The sequence below is a fragment of the Catharus ustulatus genome, chromosome 1 (assembly GCF_009819885.2).
Source record: "Catharus ustulatus isolate bCatUst1 chromosome 1, bCatUst1.pri.v2, whole genome shotgun sequence".
NCBI lineage: Eukaryota > Metazoa > Chordata > Aves > Passeriformes > Turdidae > Catharus > Catharus ustulatus.
This window is the reverse complement of record NC_046221.1, coordinates 101,494,778-101,518,927: the sequence shown is the minus strand read 5'-3', so window position 1 is coordinate 101,518,927 and position 24,150 is coordinate 101,494,778. Positions and strand designations below refer to the sequence as shown.

The 24,150-nt window shown below is 37.4% G+C and overlaps 1 long non-coding RNA gene across 5 annotated transcripts in view; it reads right to left on the bottom strand.

The window, feature by feature from the left end:
• The window catches only part of LOC117002663, a 78,349-nt gene that overhangs the window by 35,004 nt on the left and 19,195 nt on the right, over positions 1 to 24,150 (bottom strand). For all 5 annotated transcript variants that reach the window (XR_004419329.1, XR_004419332.1, XR_004419333.1 and 2 more), the window contains one exon: positions 6,083 to 6,382. This is a non-coding gene — a long non-coding RNA (uncharacterized LOC117002663). The remainder of the gene's footprint in view (positions 1 to 6,082; positions 6,383 to 24,150) is intronic.

Genomic DNA, 24,150 nt, shown 5'->3' with positions numbered 1-24,150 from the left:
CATATTAAGGCTTGGCAAACTTTAGAGTGGTTTGAAGAAATCTCTTCCATATGCTTTACTCTTCTGTCTTCAGGGGTCACTGGAATGCAGTTTAATAAGACCCCTAATTACCATGAGTTATATGGACAATTTCTTTTCCTCTATCTCTTCTCTGATTTCTTATTGTCTTTTCCAAAGCACTACAATTCAACAATGATTATAAACTTAACACTGAGACATTGTAGGTGAAAGTAGCCCAATCTTAAATGATGTCAATTTACACACCAAATTAGGCAAAGAAGGAAATAAACAAACAAAAGCAAAACTAAAACATTAATGTCTATGTCATTCTGACAAGAAGTTGGAAGTAGTTTCAGTTGGAATAATGTTTGATTTTGTCCTGGGAAAAAATAAGGTCAGCACACAAATATTCAGTTTCTAAACTTCATCCTTCATCTGTGGCAGAAAAAAAAGTCACTTTATAACCATCATAATTAATTCTAACTACCAACATTTTCTAAAAATTGTGTTAATTAAAGACTGTGCAAAATGTTTGTTTCTTTTGGTATGTATGGTAATAAAACATATCTTTCCCAAACTGACATTCCTAATCTGTGATTTATCTCTTTCTTATAGTTCTTTCAGAGACTCCTGTTTTGATTATGAGAGGAGACTTTTTTTTAAATGACAGAAGTGCAATGGGACTTTAGACAGTTATATGACAAGGTTAATTAACAGTGCCATACAAATGTTTACTCATTGAAAACAGAAAAAGCTAGCTGCCTGCTGAAAGAAATTAAAGAAAATATATGTAAGGTCACAATGTTCAACTCATTTCACACTCACTTCAATGATAGATGTCTTTCCTCTTCCAATAAATCGTTTTCAATATGTTCTCGTAATAAGCAATACGTGTCTCTAATTCTGAAGTTGAAATGGAAATTATATCTTAGAATAAGCCCAAGAAAATGAGTGAAGCCATCACACTCAGTTTTGACACACAGAGAATTTACTTGAGAATTGTTCAAAACCTTATAGCCTATAATATTAAATGGGTATTTATGATGTCTTTAAAGGTCAGGAGTATTCAGCCTAGTCAGATGCTAATGTCTGAAGGTGCTATCAGATTTAAGAGTCTACAGAGAAAAACAAGCAAAAAATCTCATCCTTGGTTTCAGTTCCTTTTTAGATGTACCATGCTTCCAATTATTTTTTGCTCCCATAGATTTCATTTTGGGGAACAACAGGAAAAGAGGCAATAATCAGACTCTAATTAAAATGCTGGGAGCGCAAAGAGCAACAGTAACACAAAAGAACAAAAAGTTTCCCTTATGAAAAGTTTCATACTGTCAGAGGTGGTCTTCAAAGACTTCAAGATTGAATTCAGGAAAACAGATCTACAAAAGACAACTACAAAGCTATTGTCATATGGTTCTGAATGACTGAAATCACAAAGAACATTTCCTTTGGTCAGCTCAGAGGGAGAGAAAAAGGAAAGAAAACAAACATAATATTCAAAGTAGGAATAGGGAAGAAGCACAGCCATGCATGAAGCTCTTGTGGAATCACCAGTGAAATACTCCATACAGTTCTGAGTACACAGGGAGCTCAAGCTGGGATATGACTAGGGAAGCATTGCAGGCAACCTAATTTACAAGAGGTTTCATCTTTAGCTAGATGGATAGAACCTGCAGGTGAGATAATAATCCTTGCTGAGATTTTCTCCTTTAATTCAGAAACATTTTACAGCATTGCAATACAAATACAAAATGTTAACGGATTGAAACTGGACAGCTATTTTTTTAATAATAAAACATTTTCTGCATTATACTTCTTATAACTAAAATCTCACATATGTATTCCTATTCTGTTACAGCAACTTAACTACACAGAAAACATGCCTAGTTAATACTGTAGAAGAACATTCTCTTCAACCCCTGTTTTGCAGTTGCACATCAATATTAAGAATAGAATAGATTGAAGCCTTCATATGATGGTAGACACTTGATCATTACATGTGTTTTAAGGGCCATCTCCAACATGTACATTAAGCAAAACTAATGTTATTGAGCAGCATAGCCTTTTCTTGAGATGATTTCACTAAACAAGTGGGCCCTTAAAATGAATTAAACCAAGTTTATATATGGAATTAATGAAACTACACTTTACACACATTCAAAAAAAAAGGTAAGTGAAAACATAAGTGCTTTTGAAAACATAAGAAGTTGTTCTGTAACTTCCAGAGTTCAGGCCACAGCTGACCCTATAGTTTTCAGAAATATTGGAGAACCACTTCTGAGCCATGAGATAGCTTTACAATGAAAAGGAAGGCAAGAATTTTATTCTACAGTGCAATAATATATTTTCTTACCAATTCCAAAGTGATATCCTCTCATTCAGGGATAAAAGTAACTTTCCAAAACATAGAAAATATGGACTCTTAAGAGGCAAAACCTGAAAATTAGCAGGATTAGGGGAACAGGAATTTCTTTACATTGAAGAAAGCAACAAGAATATCCAATGGATCACCAAACACTAAATTATATTTTTTGTGACACAAAATGCCATGTATTTTGGAAGACAATGATAGTGAGTCACTTAAAAAAAAAATAGATAACAAAAAGAGCCAAGACACTTTAATAGTAGTCATCTGCCTAGAACTCAATACCAAATAGAAAAAAACAATTAAAAAGACAAAATAGAAATAAACCAATTTTCAACATGTAAAACTAAGGGACACTTCAGGTATTTTCTAATCATAACAGGGAGCTACTGGCACCGTTGCTTTACTTTTATAAATGTATCCTCTTTCATCTAGAGTTTAGTTAGAATTCACTATATTTTGCCAAACTTTTACTGTAGGTTACAACCTGAATGGCACACCTCTATTAGATTTAATTAATAGTTGGAAAATCATGGACAAAATTAGTTGTGATTTGTATAGAAACGTATCTGTATCTCTTAATTTGGTTGCTCAGAAATTATCAGTTCTTCCTTCCAAATGACAAGTATGTTAAATCACACAGGATTTGTGAAAAGAGATAAAGGGAATACGACCACATCAAGCAGAAAAATGTGATTAGCTAATAGAATCACCCCCCAATAACCCTGACCTTCACTCTCCTGTTGTGCATGACTGGAGAAGTAGACACACAGGGCCCCTTCTCACTACCGAGTTCTTACCCACTTCAAAATTTATTGCCTGTATTCTGACAGCCCAGATGCAGAGAACCTACTATAATTGGCTTTTCCTTGAAGGCTGTATAGTTTCAAGAATTTTACTACTATACTGAAGGTCAAAAAAAACCTCTGTACAGGAACTTTTAACCCAGATGGCCATTAAGGGTGGCTTACATATGCACAAGGTTGTGTCATTCATGATCTGCCATGTGTTATGATCCTTCTGTTGGCTACTTCTTTGGTTGTTTGTTCTGTCTCAAATATTGTATAAGTTTAATTTTTTGTTTCTTTTTCCCCTTCTAAGCATAAAACAGTCAGTGACATCTAGTAGCTCATGCTGCGTATCGCTGGGACTTTTCCTTTGATCACATGTTGGTCACTCAATTTTGCTCACAACTTGATTAATTTTAAGAATCTAGAGGCTTTTATTTTATAGTAAGAATAGACCCTAAATGCAATACCAGAACCCAAAACTCTCCCCTGTAACACAAACCAAGCAAAACCCAACACCTATTTTAGAAACGGTGGTTGGGGGTTTCACACCGAATTTCTTTCTCTTTAAAATTTGAGAGTTTGATCCCTGGAAGTTGTTTCTGTTTATTGAAGTCCATTTTTTTTTTTTTTCTAGGGATGGAAAATCTTTTCATATATTTTCATTGAAGCATAATTTTTCTATTAAAAATGAGAAAGCATCTCTTTCCAACAGTGGAAATTTTCTATTAACAAGGAAAGATATGAATCCAGGTATTTAACTTCTTCTGTTTTGGAACTGTTTTCTCTCAGGGACAATCTGGCACGCTATATATGTACAATAGTTCAGATTTGCAAAATGTGTCCCTTCAAAATCTTGGGCAGCCCTGAGACTGGTATACAGGCAAACAAGCAGCAGATCATACTTACCCAGAGAGAACCAATGCACCGGTAGAACTAACACATTCATCATTTATTTTCGTTACTATAACATCTTTTTGGACAGTAATTTGAGAAGTTTACTTTCTCAGAATCACACCTCCTTCAGCAGCTCCTCCTAATTAATTCTTTCTAGACCCTTCAGTAGCTTTGTTACCCTTCTCTGGACTTGCTCCAGTGCCTCAATGTTCTTTTTGAAGTGAGGGGTCCTGAATTTATCACAGCACTCCAGGTGTGAAGTCACTAGTTCAGAGTGCAGGGGCACAATCACTGCCCTGGTCCTGCTGGCCACACTATTTCTGGTACAGGCCAGGATGCCTTTGGTCTTGTTGGCCAGCTGGGTACACTGCTGGATCACCTTTGGTAGGCTGTCAGCCAACACCTTCAGGTCCCTTTCCACTGGGCAGTTTCCAGCCATTCCTGCCCCAGCCTGTAGTGCTGCAGGGGTGGTGGTGACCCAAGAGCAGGACAGAAACCCTCAGCTTTATTGAGCCTCATGCTGTTGTCCTCAGCCATCTATCCAGTCTGTCAAGATTTCAAGCACAACTTGCTAAAGGTTAATATTCCCTGCCCCCTCCACCCCAAAAATGCTAAGTATATGAAAAAGACCAAAGAGCTATGCTAGAACATCTACTTTAAGTGGGCAATTACCATCATAATTATTAAGAGAGATTCAGAAACAGATATTTATTTGGGAAGATCTTTCTCTCTTCCTTTTGACTTTTTCTTCCCTCAAAAACTAAGCTTTGCCCCACAATGAAAAATAACAGAGACCAAAACTAAGAAAACAGTACTCACCCAGAAGCTATATTCCCCATTAACTTAATTCAAACTTCAAAATTTTGTAGCCTACAATAAAGTGGTACAGTTTAAACAAAATTAGATTGGTGTCTAAACACTGAATCATTTATGAGCACATTACATAAATATATTTACATTTTGTGCTACATTTTTTGCATTTGGCCTAAAATGCATCTCTGGAGTTTGAAACTTCATATTATCCTTTGTAAAAATCAAGGCCTTTGAATAATTACAGTTACTTTTATATAAAACAAAAACTCTGCAATCTTTCTAACTTATTTCTAGATGTAATTGCAATTTTTCAGGCTGTATTTTATTGCTTTACTTTGAAATAAATAGTAAAATATGGCAAAAATAGGATTTAATGTTTCTTCCTTATACTTATTTTAAATTCATATAAATTTTTGATTAATTACCTTCAGATAGATTTCATTCTGAAAGTTAAAATGAATAGTTTTTTTCAGAACTACCTAAATACATGTAGAGGAATAAGAAATAAATATGATAGCCTCTATCCACTTGTCACTTTTGGCTGAGCTCGCATAGATTCAGGTTCTTGGAAAATTATACTTGATTTGCACAATAGAATTACTGAATATCTTCAAAGTTTACTTTATTTATTTATTTATTTATGAAGGAATGTCTTAATCACAAGGAAGTAAATGTTGTTGTTTACAGAACACTGTCTTCTTGAGTTTTCAGATAAGTCAACAGATAAACACACAAATATGACTTTACCAGAAATTTTTTGCAGCTTACCATAAATATCAGTTATTGTTTCAAGTGATACATTAGAAAAAAGTAGATGAAAACACCTCACTGTAATCCATTATATCAACTGGATATATGCTGACAAAGTAGTTGATAATTGATATGTAACATCATCAGGAGCAATTTTATGGCAATTTTAATGAAAAGAAGAAAGTGGATATGAAAGCTACATAGACAAAACACAGGCAAAGTTCAGATACATAGAGAGAACTATCATAGACAACAATTGTCCTAAGAGCTTGTGGTAGACTTCCGAGCTGGTGAGACCTCTCAGAAGTTCTTGTGTCCAGATCATCTCTTACAGAGGGTTCCCAATAAAGAACAAGTTTTGAAAGCATAGATTTATTAGACTAAAAATCAAGATAGCAAATTTTAACGGAAAAAAAAATCAAAGTGACTTGGGCAATCACAATGTGGATAAAAGGGTTTATACCCAACTCACCCATTGCCTCATATGTCTTTGTAAGAGTATCTTGCTTCCAGGCTTGGTTTGAGTCATTCAGTAACCTTCTGTGCTGCAGCAAACTCTGCACAGCTTAGAAAGTGAGTTTTTAGAAGCTCTTCCTTCTTCATCAAAATTGTCATCTCCCTTCCCCTCTCAGCAGTCTAGCAACTGTGCTGTTCAAACTGCCTTTCCTCTAGCTCTTCCCAATATTCCTTGCAGTTTCTTTTCTCTTCTGTATTTGACCAGGATCAGTACTCACAGATGGCAAGGATCAATCTCACTTTCAAGTGGCTCTGCCTGAAACAGTACTTAAGGAATGAACATAATCTAAATATGTATAAAAAGGGAAAAGGCACATATTACCTCTCCTGATGGCTTACTAAGTTGTACTATTTATATTAAAATGGCATCAGAAATAGAAAACAAGATAACAAATAATGATCAGATACTGCCATTCACCAATATCCATATTTTCCATAAACACCAAAGGAATTTCATTAACACTGAAGGATGATATGCTTTTCCATGTGTAATCCCACCCACGGCTGATCTGACAATCTCTTGAAACCAGTCTGAACTCCTCCATAGAACATTTTGAACAGTCTTGTCAGGTCAGAAGTCATGGGTAATATGCTTAAAATCACTTTCCATCCTCCAAAAGATCTTCATGAACTCTTATATACCCCACTGACATCAAAGATAATTTGGGAATTTCCCTCAGGTTTCTCATGCGACCTCATAGCCTCAAAAGACAAGGCTTTGTGTGATGTGAATGAACCTACACTCAGTGCCTTGGGAATGCCATGCAAAGCAAGACAGGCAATTTTCAGCCAAAATCTGCCTGATTCATTCTGTCACATTCCTAGTAACCTAAACAAATGTACACCATAACAAAGACAATAAGGAACAGTGGAAAATGAATAATTTTAATGTATAATATAAACAGAATGAAACATATAAGTACAGTCACCATTTCAGTTGTAAAATGTGCAGATTTTGAAATCCTGTACCTAGTGAATATGAAAGTTCATATACAGTCAAGGCAGTCACTGCTCTTGCAGATATTCTTTCCTATATCTTTCCTGATAACATTCCTAAGCACATGAACTCCAGATCTGATAGAGACTTAGAAGGAAATGAGGGATGGGCCACATTACAAAGTCTGCCACACAACAACTGCAGTGAAAAACTGACTCCTTGACTTCCTCACTAATGGGCACTTACAACTCTTTGGAAAGACATAGTTAATATTTCCCCACATGCAGACAATTGTTTTCTAATGTATTTCCTCTGTCTGCTTGGTCAGCTCAGAGGCAGAGGCAGATGCATGGGAGCACCCAATACCTTTTATCTTTTGCAGAGCTGGAGGCAGAGGGGAACGTGGCACAAACACATTAGTTATGGCAAATGCCTTCCAATCCTCAATTTGACCTAGATTCAACAGAGGAGTGTGCTTTTACTTCAATCCAGTAAGATGTCCTACCACATTTAAAATATAGGGCAAATTTCACAGTTAAAATAGTGATATTTTAGATGGTTCACTGTAGTGGGAAACAGTGAATGTCATTCCCTGCTGTGTTTTGGTTACTGTCAAAGCTACTCACTAACAATCCCAGTAGTCAAGAATGACTTTTCCTACTTATCATGGACACATTTGGCTTCCTGCACCTCTTAACCTTTCTGAAACTAAATCACTAGACAATTAATTGATTTATCATTGTTGTCTAGGAAGAAACTAAATTGCTGGAAAGTGGAGAAGATGTCAATATCATTATTTTGGGTCAGACAGTGGCTTGGCATGGGATATGAGTGGGCACATAAATTAATTTATGTGCTTTCAGGTAAAACACTAAAGTATCTTATGGTGAAGCTGTAAAACTAACTAGTAAATTTCTTCAAGGATAGGAGGCCACAGAACATTGTGAGGTTTTGATTTAAATCCATTTCTACTTGTTCTTGTTTTATCTTCCTCCTAAGCTGATTCTGATATTTCTTTTGGGAAAAGAATCCCTCAGAGAAAATGAAATAATAAGTTTATTATTCATTATTCTGCCTATCAAGTATTTTCATTTGCTGGCCAATCCTCTCTCCTTTAGCAAACTCTTCCAGAGCTCTGGCTACAGCACAATATGTCTGGTGTCCTGCTTGACCCAAGTGCCCTGCTGTACTGCCTGCAGTTCCCTCTTTCAGCCAGGAAAACTCAATCTCTTGGTTAACTCAATAGATGCCTCCTCCTCCTTCAATCGTTTCTCCATTTTTCCCTTCATCTTAAATGCTGTAGTTTATCCCTAAGCCCTTGTATTGCCTACAGGTGCCCGACTGGGGAGGGCTGCGAGGGGTGGCCTCCCACATGGAACACTATCTGTTCCAACCCACCCACTTCCAGGACACAGTGGAACACCTCAGCCACGGGTGGGGTGCCTCTGAGAACGTGTGTTTAAGAAAGGGTAAATAATGCTGCAAGCAGTTGAGAGAGAGGAGCGAGAAAAATGTGTGAGAAACAGTCCTGCAAATACCAAGGTGAGAGAAGGAGGAGGGAGAGAGGGTGCTCCAGGCACTGGAGCAGAGATTTCTCTGCAACCCCCAGAGAGGACCATGATGAAGCAGATATTCTCACTGGGGCTGATGGAGCAGATGTACATGCCCTGAAGGAAGATGCAGCTAGTGGAAAGACCCCTGTTGAAGCAGGGGAACAGCATGAGGAGGAAGGAGCAGAAGTGAGGAGCTGTTATGGATTAACTATAATCCCCATTTCCCATCACCCTGCACCACTGTGGGGGAGGAAGTTCGGAGTAAGGAGTGAAGGAGCGAAGTTGATGCTCGCAGGGAGGAGGGATGGGAGGAAGGTGTTTTAGTTTTTGTCTTCATTTCTTATTATCCTATTTTATTACTAATTAGAAATAAATTAATCTTCCTCAAGGTGAGTCAGTTTTACTAGTAACATTAATCAATAAGCAATTTACCTGCTCTTTGTGATGAGCTTTTCCACTCTATTTTCTACGTGTCTTGTTGACTAGGTGGAGAGGGAGAGAGAAGCTAGATGGGCATCTGGCAGCCAACGATGGCCAACCCACCACATCCTGCCACCCCCCACCCCCCCCCCCAAAAAAAAAAAAAAAAAAACCCAACAAAACAAAACAAAACAAAACAAAAAAACAAAATAGGACCACCACTCTGTTTTTCACTCTACTCGAGTATTTCATATTCATTCAGCCCAGACTAAGTCTTGTTTGAACAAAACAAAGATCCAAATTGCTGGAACACAGGTTGTTTTAATATTGTAGAGCTCTGATTGCTAGCACTTTAAAATGCTCATAAATCATAATTCTTCCTTCAGTATGATTACTCACAATCCTGTCCGACTTTCTCTCCATTTCTTACTGGTGGATTAAATGGGGGTTCAGAGAAGTAGTAAAGCTGTTTATAAAGGGAGCATTTGCAGGAGGGATAAAGAAGTAATGGTATCAGAGAGGAAAGGTCTAGGGAAGATCCTTACCAAGTTCATTACTCTTTAACAAGACCTCCTGTGCCATCACACTCTTAAATTTCATCCAGAGGTCAGCACATACAAAGAGAATCAAATTTTCTGCATATCACAGTTAAAATTCTACCTTCTGTGTTTGCTGCCTGCTCTGCAAGTAAACCTCTCCATAGCACATCCCGGAATCCTCACACTTTGTTATTCACCTGTTTGCCTGCAGATTTTCCAGCTGTGGAGCAGCATATGTTTTGAAATAGCTCTAGTAGGCAGTCATTCAAATCACACCTTATCTTGTCTCTGGAATTGGACCCAGAGGCATTTGCCACACTGCCCTGATCACAGAGCTGTGTGCTGCATGCTTTGGCTCTCATGGTTTTATGCTAATGGCAGGGGTCACATGGAGGCTATTGACGGTCAGTATAATGCCCAACACAACCTTCTGAACACATCCACTCAGTAAATAATGCAGCATTTACCTGACAAATTTATTCCAGAGATTACCTGACAAGTATATTTTCCTGCTTATGGAAGTAATTGGCACCCTCTGGTGGTGTTTGGCTCCTACTGCTTGACAGCTCTCCCTAGATGCCATAAGCAGCACCAAAAGTGTGGTACCGATTTCTGCAATGATGACAAAATCATCTACAAGCCCTGGGAAACAGCACTGCTCAGTTCTGAATGCTGACTTAATCACATTCAGCTGCTTAGATTTTAACCCACCATGCTGTATAAAGTAAAAAACAATTAAGAAGATGCCATTCCTTTTTTCAGTCCCTACACATTTGAAAAACCAGACTACCCCAAACCTGCCTACACTTTTATATTTTCTTTGGTTTAAGATGCTGAAAGTTTACAAAAACACCATAGACAATTAAAATGGAGTCAAGCAGGAGCATACCAAGACTATGAAACTTGCAGTTGCTTTGTTATGTGTGTGTCTCTTCCTACAGGAAACATTATAATTGAATTAAGATTTAACTTTTTGTTTAGTTTTGTTTGTTGGGGTATTTTTTGCTTGTGGTTGTTCGTTTGGGTTTTTTTTCACATTTTACAACAGCAAAATGTAATTTTGCAGACAGGGCTAATCTAAATAAAATTTCAGATTGGTTTGACGGAGAGGTAGGAACAAGGAAGCTGCTTTAGTGGTGCCTACCCAGTCATGCAGAAGATTATGTAAGCTCCCTCAAAGCACTTGTTCATAGAAAGGGCAACACAGAACTGTACGCATCACGTGTCATGTTATGAAGGGCAATAAGGCAAATATTATCAGACCTAGGGCTGTGTGTGCCCTCATTCTTTTTTCTTTTTGTCAATGGAGCGTTACTGTTGACAATATTGAGAATGTCATGGCCATTGCTCTGACAGCACATGAACTAGTGGGGAAGAGATGACCGATTTTTCAAAATCATATCCTTTGCAGACAGACATTCACATTTGTAAAGTACAGGTGGGAGTTGCAGTTTATTCAATGTTGCCCCAACAGCCATTTTGGCTGCCAAGTAATAAATGGAAATGTTCAATGGAAAGAATTATCTTAATCATCTTTTCCTAATGAAAAAACACAAATATTTTCTATAATGTCAAGAGAGTATTTGAACTTTTTTTCGTAGAAATGCTTCAGATCACACCTTCTCTCTTAAAAAAGGGACTGTTTATGAGATCCAGTAGCAGACGGATCCACTATGTTTTGGACACACTTTGTGTATTTCTGAAGAGGCTGGTAGAGGGAGCAATATCCTTGAGTTTTTCTATCACTGTCCCTGATGGTCACCATTATGAAGAGGAGATGATTGCCTCTCTCTACTTCATATACAGTGAAACTGAAATTAAGATGTGAAACATAACTTGTTGTATTGGGTTTTCATAGCCAAATTGTGGTAGTGGCGAGGTTACCTGGGAGGCTTCTGTGAGGAGCTGCGAAAAGCTTCCATCATGTCCAGCAGAGACAAACCCTGGCTGCTCAAAAGGTGGACCTGCTGCTTGTCAAGGCTGGGCCAATTAGAAATGATGAGAACACCTCTGTTGATAACATATTTTGGAAAGAAAATGAAGTTATTGGACAGTTGTAATTGCAGCCAGAGAAGAGCAGGGTAAGAACATGTGAGAGAAACAACTCTGCAGACACTAAGGTCTGGAGAAGGATGGAGAGGAGGAGCTCTTGGCCCTGGAGCTAGAATTCCTCTGCAGCCTCTGGTGAAGGCCATGATGAAGTAGCTGTGTCCCTGCAGCCAAGGAAGTCCATGTAGATTCAGAAATCCACTGCAACACACAGAGAAGACCCACACCAGAGCAGTTCAATGCCTGAGAGGAGGCTGTGAATCCATGGGATGTCCATGGAGAAAGGAGCCCACACTGGAGCAGCCTGTCCTTGAGGGACAGCATGCCTTGGAGGAGTGACCCGTGCTGCAGCAGTTTGAGGGAAGGACTGTGGGATGGACTCACTTTGCAGCACTTTGTGTCTATCTGTTGCTCATGAGATGGACTCACATCATGAAAGTTCACGAAGAACTGTATCTCATGGAAGGAACCTCCTGGTGAAGTGGAGGAATGACTCCCTTCCTTGAGCAGCAGGAGAAAAAACATGTGATCACTGACCATAACTTTCATTCTCATCTCTCTGCAGCACTGGGAGAGGAGGTAGATCTTGGGAAGGAGGGAGGGATGGAGAAAAGGTATTTTTAAAGTCTTACTTTACTTTTCCTTATCCCATTCTGGTTTTATTAACAATAAATTCAATTAATACCTCTAATTTGAGCCTGTTTTGCCCATGACAGTACTTGATGAGTAATCTCTCTCATGGTTCTAATCTTAGCTCATGAGCCCTTCATTATATTTTCTCTCCTGTCCAGCTGCAGAGGGGAGTGAGAGAGTGGCTTTGGTGGGTACCTGGCATAGAGACAGGGTTAACCCACTACACTTGTGCCAGGTGACATAGGCTGCTGCATCAAGGTTCTACTGCCAATATATTGTCCTCCTAACATAACCATCTTCCACTAAGCCCTAGAATCTATTTGAGTAATTAATATTTTCTACTTAATTTTAATAAATTTCATATCACAGAAAAAAGCATAGGTTAGAAACTGTCTTTGAAAGTCACATGGAAAAGATTCTTATACCAAGAAGAACTAATTTCAAAGATATTTGAGGCCTCTCATTGATCAAGATTCTTCCAATACAGCAATATATGACAACATATCTGTTAAAGAAATGCAAGAATTCCTAACTCCATCCCTGCATCCCTGCATATTCAAAACATATCTGTATACTCTACCCAGGTCACCTCTTTTTGCTTCCACTGTCTGTGCATTTCTTATTGCTCAGTATGAGGAGCAGATCCTTGCCCAGTCATGGCAGTTTCAGGCCTGTCTTGCTCCATTTCCTACACACCAGGACACAGAGCTTTGTGCTCTAAGAAAAGTGTCCTTAAAGAGCTGCCAGCCCTTTGTCCTTAAGAACAATTTCACAGAAAATCTCATCCACCAGCTCCTTAAAGAGCTGGGAGCTTGCTCTTGCAGAGGTCAGGGTTTTGATTTCACTCCTAATTATTTATCACCTTTGAGGCTGGGCTTATTCCTCAGTTTTGTCTTGATTCTCTCTTCCAGTATCAACACCCAATAAAGGAACACCAACAAGGTTGCACAGAGCAAGTCCAGGCAAAGCCAACACTCCTTTCATATGGATATGGTATACCTGCAGAGCTCTTTATGAATAATTTCTAATGGTGGAAAAAAAACCAACATCCTCTTCTTTACCTGATGATTGGAAGTGAATGTCCTCATTGACTCCAAACCTCTCTGACATCAGATAAGCTCTCCAAATTTAATTTACGTAATTTCACGACCATAAGGCGCACCGGACTACAAGGCACACCCTCTGGGAGTTGGCAACTTTCGCAACTTTGTAGATCATATAAGGCGCAACGGACTATAAGGTGCACTATTTTTTTGCAGCGAGGAGCCGCGCGGCGTGCAACAAAGTAATGAATTACTGGCAGGTGCTCGATTTGCAAACATTTTTCAAAGATCGGTGTAGCCTTTAAACACAGCCCCAGGAGCCCTGCTGGTGCAGTGGGCCCCGGCACTCCCGCCCGCCCCCGACTGGCAAGGCAGGGCTCGGGGTGGCCGCGGCTCATGGCTGCCGTGGTTCGGAGCCACAGCTCACACCTGAGAGTTGCTGTGGTACAGGGTGGCTCAGAGCCACCGCGGCTTGGGACCGTCCGTGGCTCGGGGCGGCACAGTTTTTTTCGCTACTTTTCAGCGGTTTCCAGCAGCGCTTTTTTGCCGCTTTTCCACAGCGCTTTTCCACCACTTCTCAGTGCTTTCCTGTGGCACTTTTTCACTGCTTTTTGGTGCTTTCCCGGGGCGCTTTTTCGCTGCTTCTCGGTGCTTTCCTGCAGCGCTTCTTGGCACTTCCCCGCAGCCGTGCCGCTTTGCCCCGCTTCTCCCCACCCAGCGGCCGCGCCGGTTCCTGGTTTCCCTGCCCGCCAGCCGCAGCTCCCGCGGGTCCTGGCTCAGTTCGCAGATTGCACTTCCGAGTTCACAAATTTCCGAACTTTGCACATCAGATAAGGCACACTGGACTATAAGGCTCACTTCTGGGTTTTGGGGAAAATTTTAGTCAAAAGGGTGCGCCTTATAGTCATGAAATTACTGTACAAAGATTATGTTAGCCTTCATAATGGCTAGAAGTATAGAGTTTGAGGCAGAGATTTTAATCTTTTTGCTTTCCTCCTCAGGACAAAGGGGAACTGGAAAACAGCCTATTTATTTAACAAGGTAATAATTCAGCTACTGATTGAATAGTTTAAGGATAATAATATTTCTGAAAATTCCCTAATTCTAACTAAAACTAAAACTAAAAAATTAATTGCTCGTCATTTAAATATTTACAATATAATTTAATCTCTGGCAGCATTAATTGCTATGCAATATTAATTTTTGCATTTACATCAATATATATTATTCTGGGAAGTTTTCACGTGCTCTGCACTTCAGCTTACCACTGCAGTGGTTTGAAATTGCCTCAGAACATGAATTTTAAAGGCTCTTCATGCAGTATGTGGTCTTTAGAGTCAATTAAGTTGAGAGGAAGAATTCTGGAACAGCAGTTAAGATTTTCAAGGTTGATAATATTTTTTGCTAATGTCTGTCAGTTGTCCTCAGGTCTTTCCTCCCTCATTACTCCCCCATGAATATACATGTCTATTTTGCTTCATCACGTAAGGAAAACTTCATGTGCTGTTTGGAATTTTTGATTTTACTTTATGTTTCACATCTTTTTCACAGGTGCATATACTACTTATACTGAATGTAGATCTCAGCTGTAGTTAGAACAGTCATTTTGAAATGGCTCTTTTCCATCATGTCAGCAACTATCTACTGAATTTAATTTTGAGTATAGAGGAGATGAGGATCAAGAATATAATAATACACACACACACACAAAAAATTTAGATGAAACCTGTAATTATTTTTTACACACCTGTAAATAGAGTAACTTTCCATCCAGCTGACGAATCTAGAACAAAATGAAGTTAATGTAAATATTTGAACATAGGGCATTGTATGCTGTGCATGACGCTTGCTCAGTCTCTCTCCCCTGTGGGTCTTTGGCTGGGAATCCTTTGCTGTGTTTAAGTTTTTGTAGGCATGTGCTCCTAAGGAATAGCAATGCAAAAGTTATTTTCTGGAAGATCCACGGGGTCAATCCAGCTATATCACCTTCCCTCAAAACCTATCAAATCTCTTGTTAAGTTTCATGGCAAGGTACAATAAGTCCAACCTAGTTCAATCTCTTTCCGCCATCTGATACATACGAGAAAGATGTTTCGGTATTTTGATCTCTTTTTTACAAACATCTGATAATTTACAGCTATAGCATTTTCTCAGATGGACACTAGGATGTATTTAAGGCAAGAATCTGCAGAGCCATCTTTGTGTTGATCTGGCAGGGGCTACATGGTTGTGATCAAAGTTAGGGATGATGTTAGAATTGAGTCAATGGACACCTCTGGGTTTAGGTGTGTTTACTTCCTACAGGTTACTGTACCTGAGACCAAACAAGTTTTAGGGTATGTTCAAGCAAGGCTCCCTGTTCAAACTTTTATTTAAGGCACTTATTGCCTCTTGACTCAAGTGTTTCCATGTGATAAACATCATAAGACTCAATGACATTGTATAAATTGGATAGAAAATTTATCTTGGCAAACTGGAGGTTTGAAGTTCACTGTAAGGAAGAGGCTTTTTGAGGCTGCTGAGGAAGCAGCAGCAGCAGTTAACCTTGTGTTTTTCTTCTCTTGTGCAACCCAATAATTTAAACAGACTGGAGACAGTCAATGCACTCCTTTCTTTTATAATGCAAAAGTCCCACATGTTTTATGCAAAATCCATGGAATTTTTATAAAGATTGTACACTTTTAGTCTTTGCCTATTTCCATTCTCTTTATTGTACCCAGAAATGACATCATTTCAACATTTCATCTCAATTGTATCACTGTGATTTTGGTGTGTTTGATGTCAGCCGAGTAGCATTTCCTTAGCAAGGCAGGTATGCCAACTGTGTCAAGTTTCAGGTGCTTCTATATCTGCTTTATGTGTGAACCTGATGTGCTTGCTTGAATGTGATCTTTGTCTCCTAATCGACATGAGAAGTCTGATTTTCAGTTGTCAATTGATTTCCATTTGCATGACAGTTTTGCAAAGGAGACAGAGTTTCCCTTTCAACCTTTTACTTTTTTTTAAAGAAAAAGGTCAACACATGTTCCTTCACATTTCTTGACTGCCTTGGATTGGATCACTCCTATTGAATGAATTTGAAGTTCTATATTTTGCTTGTGCTATCTTTTTAAATAAACAAAAAAAAAATATTTCTGGCACCACTAACCAAGCATTATTGCAGTGATATTTGTACAGAAGACAAGAAAAGGGTTTTAAAATTAGACTTGATAACTTGGAAGTGAGAACTTTGAATGAAATTAACAATCAGGGAACATCTATCACTAGCTATTTTCCAGTGTATAAATTCCTATGTTTCCTGCATTCATCTATATTACATCCAGACTAGAATATCAAAAGGAAAATTTCGTTTGGAATTTAACTCATATTGCTTTGAATTTTCCAGAAAGTAGTGTTTTGTCCATGATCATGTTTAAATAAGTTCCTTTTCTTTGCCATTAGGTGTCTCTGTTATCCTTTGTAAAACGTCAAATACTGCAGGACTTTTTCAGTGTTTCCTGACTTTAAGTACATGTCAGGATTGTTGTTAACCCTCTCTCTTATGCTTTTCTTTGGGATCTTTAAAGAAAAGAACTAACTAGGAAAAATTCTGCAGTGTTGCATCCCAACACAAAGAAGTAAGGAATTTCTTAATGCTGCTTTGTCAGAATACAAATAAAATTAAAAGTCTCAATAAAGTCTTCCCTCGGTATACTTCTTGCTCAAGTTAAGGGAAACTGAAAGATAAGGTCTTACAAAGATAAGATATCCATTGTATATTGAATCTCTATGTCTTCACAACCTCTTTACCATCACACAATTATTGACTTATTTTCTAATCAAAATATACCAAATTCTATTTTATCTGTATTACAGCTATCCATAATTTAAATTTTTTTTTTTAGAATGTAAACCACCCAGCTAAGTTCATGCAAGCTGCAACCATACCACAATGCTATTCAAGTAAAGGAGTTAGGAAAACAGGAGTTAGGAATTAGGAAAGAGTTGTAGGATACCAACTTTCAGCAACTCCTGATACTTTGCAATAAGAGATTAACCAAAGCTGCCCAATCAAACCACAAATTTGAGAAACCAATCCTGACATAAGTAGCAATGAGAAACAGGAGTTTTTCATAATAATCTGTATTACCTTGTCACAAGGGAACCACATCTGCCAGATTAGTCAAAGACTCATGATCTGCCTAAGTATTAGATACCTCCAAAGCAAATGGCAGCAACCCACAGTACTTTCTCAGGAGTGACAGACAGTGTGACAGTAATTCCAGCTGTGGGCTGGTGTAGACCCAGTTAAGCTGTCAAAAATACTTCTAGAGCTTAGGTGGCTGGTCTAAGAGGAAATCTAGTCATATTCTGGTTTGTATATTTTAATTTTGGTGTGCCTTTTTTTGGTAAAGCTAATATAAGTCAGGATACTGAGCTAGAATCTGTGCCTGACTGTATAATATGAAAAAAAAAATGGTACATACATCCTCATTGCTAATCCTTTTTCCCTTAAGGATTTTGGTACCATTAAAACCAGGTTTATTCTTACAAACCACCCAAATTTCCAAGTAGTTAAAAAATCTAACATATAAGTTATAAAAAAGAGTTTATTTCATCCAAGACTCATCAATAAGTGACAAATGTGAATTCCAAAAAGTGTGTTTTATGAAAGCCATTTTTCAGAGCAGAAACACATTTTGATGTCAACTGAGTAGATGCTTTATGTTGTAGAAAAAATAGTTTAGTGTACCATCTGTTACTTTTAATAGCAAATGAACAACATGAATTGTAGTTAATACCATTGATGTAAAATATAAAAGGGATGCTATCAAAATTGCTCAATGATAGATATAAACATGTTTTGAAATAGGAATGAGCTCAATAAATTCAATATGCAAGTTTTACCAGCCAGCTGTTCTCAAAAGATAAGGCAGTAAAAGATTTTTAATGACCCCCATGCCAGGCAAATGCAAACTCATTTCTTTGGTCCACATGATGGTGGAAGCATTTCCTACCTAAAGCACACAGTTTCATTTAACCCCTTCCATCTTCAAGGAAATAATTATACCTTGTACAGGGCAACGAGAGAAGTGGTATGAAAATGTCATCATGCATGTGTGTATTTATCTATATCATCTATCTATCTATCTATCTATCTATCTATCTATCTATCTATCTATCTATCTATCAATCATCTATCTATCTATGTCTTTTTCTATCTCCTTAGAAGAGATACTATGACAAAGATTTTTACAAAGGTGTCCAGAAAGATCCAGCTAGCACTATTTAATTTTTTGCTCTTCTCATGATGCTACAATGAGGTTACAACACAGGTCTTGGCTCTGTACATGTTTATGTACTGGGACATGGCACATGAACAACAGCCCAGCCAATGAACATAACAGCTGTCTTTGACAAGCTCATTATTGAATCACAAAGGAGTGAATCCTTTATACACCTTCCTAATTTTAAAACTGAACATTATAGACCCTCTATATAATATGCATTTTCAACCCTTTGGATGGTTAAGATTATTATTTAGGAATTTTATTTATATTATTGTTATTAAGAATAGATATGTTTCCCTTCTGCTAGGTGATATCTCATTGATTTCAATATCTGTGAAATGTTCTTTCTCATCCTGAATGGTTCAAGAAAACAGACAAAAGTGTTTCTTGACAGAGAACAAGTCTCTGAAACCCTTCAAATATTTTATATTCCTATTTGGCCTTTTGGTGAGGAACTTTTGCTAGTTTTGTTGACCGTCTAGAACACCAACTAGATTATTTTTATCTTCATTAGTCTGAAATAACAGAACATAAAAAAAACACTTAATTGATGCCATTAATTTTTTAAAGGGTTTTCAGATTTACATGTAAACATGCAATTTATAAATCATCACAGGTTTTAAAAGAGTCTCCCTGTGTATTACTCACCAATGATGAATTACACTCTAGTCAGAGTTGTACTTTCTTCTGGCCCAATTACTTCTCTGCTCCTATGCTGAATATTGGTCAATAATCTGTTTGGGTTAATTTAGAACAAAATTACAATCAAAATTATCAGAAACAAGTGACAAGATCATCTCACAGAATCTGGAATCTGTGTAGTCTGTTCTGGTCCCTTTGATTCCCTTCATAATATTTCCCTTTAAAATATTTGCTTTTGTTGTTTATTTAAACTTGTTTGAACGTATGGGTGTAAACTGATAAATTATGACAATGGTGGTGGTAGTACATTGACATGTGGCACTTGAATTTACTCCTCTGAGAGTAAGTTATTAGGAGGCTTGTGAAAGTCTAGTGCATACAAATTTATGTAATTTCATCTAACTTAGACATATCCTGCATTTTGACTGCTGAATCTAAACCATAAATTTGCACATTTGAAGATGTTTATCTCAAGAGAACTGTTCTTGAAACCACAGTTTGTTTTCGGTGGTTTTTTTTGTTTTTTGGTTTTTTTTGTTGCAAGTGTGCTTTTTCCTGCTTTGCCTTATTTTCATAGAGCTTTCAACGTCCACACTATTGATCAAATTGATGTTTCTTTGACAGAATTCCAGGGAGCCCTGTAACATTCTTGGCAGTTTCACCACTAATAAAATTGTTTCTTTTCAGATGGCAAGGACTAACTTTATATCCTCAGTAGGAGGCATAACGAGGCAAGCAATAAAATGGTTTTCAGTAACGTAACTCAGTACTGCACGTTATAGCTCCACAGCCACAGACAGGTCCTCATAGAGACAATAGCTTTAAATAATTAACAGGGAGATGTATGGATGCTCAAATGTTCCATCTTAAATCCTGTCATTAGCAATGACAGTGACCACACTCTATTAGCTCTTTTCAGGATTACTGTAGATGATCACACTGTATCAAAAGGAAAATTAATAACTAAAGGAAACCAAACTGCTCAGAATTCTATTGACATTACTCCAATTCCGTGTTTAAATTCAGGTGTATAGATTCCTTCGAGGAACTTTTGCTTTATATGACAAAAAGTTTGCTCATAGTTTTTGAGATCTAAACACATTTCTTTACCTGATAATTATGGAAAGTTTTAAATTTCACTATTACACAGATACAATTTACTGAATGCAGCTGAACATTCATTTGTTCAATAAGCTTTTAAAAAGCATACTGAGAGCTTTCCTTAAATTCACAGTTGTCAAATATGCACAATGTTTTCTTGATCTTCTGTTCTGGCCACAATTCTGCACCCAAACATGTATCATACTAAAGCAGTCACTAGACAGAGGCAATAGAGAAATTCTGTTACTACCTAGCTTAAATATGTATGCACACATATACATAGTAAATTCTGCTGGGAAGAGATTCCTTAAAGCAAATGAAATCATCCTTCAGCTTTGAAAGAGGCTTTGGATTTATTGAACAATGCTATAAAGCAAAAAAGATTTATTATTTTAATTTTATAAGACAGGAGCAATTGTTTCTGATGCAAAACAAGTCCAGAAGTCAATGGTACTTGAACGAATAAATGGATTAGACTGTGGCCTACTTGTTGGTTAATTTACACACCAGTCATATTCTTTTATACTTTGTATAGAGACATAGTTCTTTATTATAGACAGAATGTGATATTGCTCCACTGGTTAACAGAAATTCCCAAAATTTAGAAAGAATTGACTAATAAGTTGAAAAAAAAAATAGAAAAAGAAAAGATAATGACAAAAAACTAGTTCAGGTAGGCTGACATAATAAAATTGAAATTAATAGATTACACTGATAACACTCCTTAGTTTGATTTAAAATAGCAAAATACTTATTGTAGCCATTTTGTACATAGCAATTTTGCCACTGCTCTCAAATTCAAGAGTACTGAGCATACTGCATTTCCTTGATCTAATTTAATATCAATTCCAAGTAGTGCCAAAGATTGTCTTTTCACTGATTTTAAGCTTCAAGACAAACAGGTATATATCCAGTTAGTTTCTCAGGATTTGCAGATCCTTAAATATTCTGCTGTGGATCAGAGGCAAATAATTACCACAAAATACCTTAGGATTCTCTAAATCTGTGCAGCCAGATTCATGCTATTTCAAAAACATACGACACCTCAAAAATATTTGATACGTATTGGTCCATTTCATAAATATCTAGAAATATATTCTGTAATGTTTTTTCTGCATGAGAAAAAAAGGTATTAAAGGTAAAAGTATTAAAGGTATTAAAGCAGATGTCCTTTGTAGTGAGGAAGACATGAGCCTTAGCCCTCATTTTGTCTGTCATTAATAAAGGTTGTGCTTAAAGCTGAGATAACAATCGTTCTCTTCCATTAATCTTTTATTTATTTTAATCTTTAAGTACAAATTACTTTTCATATTTCTAGAATTGAGATAATTATTATTAAGCTAAAAACTTTGTGAAGGTTCTGTTAGCATTCAGTGTGTCAAAACCGAGAATTTTTAAAGTAATGGCTCAGAGAGCGTGGAATGGACCTGCCATCTGGGAAGGAAAACAAATAAGTAGGAAACAGAAAAAATGCAGCTAAACAACCAAACTCCTCCAAAATTGGAAATTTCTGTTCTTGTCCATGCAATTCAAGTTTAAGACTTTTTCAAGACTTTGTTTTGGTAAAAACTGTTCAGAAGTTTGGGTTTTTTTTCCCAGATATGCTTTGCAGTTCTCAAAATCTGAAAAATTTATGCCTAACTTGCATGTTGTCATATGACTGATGAAATCAGGTAACTACTAATTGAAATGGTCCGATGTGACCAGTAGCAATAGTCTAGAGGAAACAGATTTTATATGGTCAAAAAGTACAGAGGCAAATGTCCCTTTAAAAATTTAGGGAAGATCCCTTTTAGAAGATTTATTAGAGATCTAATTATTTGACTTGTCTGTCATGTTTTTCATTCCCCTCCATGTGGATAGAAGGAAGTAGTTCAGGTGCATCACCTTCCACATACTTCTTCACACTTGTCCTTGGACAGAATGCAAATGGAAATGCCCTCCAGGAGAACACAAGCCTAATGTGTGGAAAGGATTGTTTAATTTGGTTCTCTTTCAGCAGAACAACCCCAATGAATGCTCTTTGCTGTGAGTTCCAAAGAGAAGAGCTGCTCCACCCATCTGAATATCTCTGAGCCCTGCACTAATCCCTGCCAAGGCTGCCTGCAGATGAAAAGCATATGTTGAATTTAAGTTGCTGGACAGAGATATTCTCCTGATGCAGGACCTGGATCTGGTATCTACAGTAGCTTTTTTTAAAATCTAGTTACTCATCATAACATGCAAGAAAGTAATCTCCTTTCCTGGGGAAGGGTCTTTACAACAGCACTGGAAACTAGGTGTAGCCTTTAGTCAGGATCAATTAGAAATATTTTCTACTACAGCATTGCTGTAGAAGTATATGTCCCTAAAGACAACCATCACAGTACTGGCAAGAAAATTATCTTTTCCTTAGAACCAAGTAAGCCACGCTGACATGCTAAGTAAACCATGATTTTATGTATATTCTGAGGCCTGTTGGCTTCACAGACAGCAAGAGGGATAAAGATTGCATTTATATCCCCCCAGCATTATAGAGCATATGCCTGCCCAGCTTGTCTGGTAGACTCAAGTGGAGTTTTGCCCTTGACAGCTCCTGTTTATACAGATGGTTTTAAAAATGTTATTGGAAGAGAAAACAGCCTGCACTGTAGGAAGCACCTTACACAGGAGCCAAGACTTAACAAGGAAAACTATTTTCATCATTCTCTCCTGTTCATCTGGAAAATTTCAGTGAAATTTGAAGGTTGGCCTTAAAACTAAATTTAAACTTATTTTCGTCTGTTATATTTAGACATGTCAAGATTTTTTTTAACATGGTATTTTGAAGATCCTGTTTAAGCAATTTATTAGAGATCTGGCTATTTTACTTGTCTATATTAGTCAGGTTTTTCATTCTTCTCCAAGTATATGGAAGGAAATAGTTTAGGTGAATCACCCTCCGCATCTTCACCTTTGCCTTTGGATGGAATGAATCACTCTCTAGAGAAGCCTCTAACTTCCTGCAGGCTGCAAGGAGAACCAAGCAAAACCAGGTATAGATAGACTGCACATAGGACCAGTACTTCATTTTAGAATCACACTGCAGTTAGAGAAAAAATTCCCATCACTGTCAGCTGCTATAGGGCCTCCATCCTCTGTCATGTGAACTGACAGCTGTAGGACTACTGCCACCAGCCCTACAACAATAATGTGCCTTTGCAAAGCACTCATTTCTCTTAAAGGTGCAGGTGGAGGAAATTCTGGTAGCTGGTTTTCCTGATCCAGAATATGAATCATTCTCATATACTCATAAAAACAGTCCTGTCTCAACTTTCTGCATTCATATTTGGCTAATTTAAAATCCCTATCCTTAAAAAAAGCAGAGCAATGTAGAAAAGCTGTCACTAACTTTTACTGTTCCATCTGCAATAAATGAAGGTACCTAGGATGGAATTTGAGTTTTTTGAATCTTTTAACATTGACTTCAGCAAGACTGAGAGTGTATCTGTGTGTGTGAATCTGCTATATTTGGAAATTTTTTAAGGATTGTTGTTGTATGAATATCATAAAAATCGTGTAGACACACTATCACCTTCATTGAATCATAGAAATCAGAAAAAAAACCCTATGTCTAATCTTAGAATAGTTAAATTCAGACCATAAATCTTGAAGCAATATTCAAAGAAAATTTTCCGTATGTCAGTGATCAGCAATGTACAAAATTGAGGAGAACACAGTTTTTACCTAACATTTATCTTTTTCTTCTACATTACACATATCCTCCAAAGAAATTTTTGCCTGAACAGGTTTCACAGCAACACAACACAACATAAACATCCTTAAAGTAAAGTGCAGTTTTGTGCAATCTATTCTATG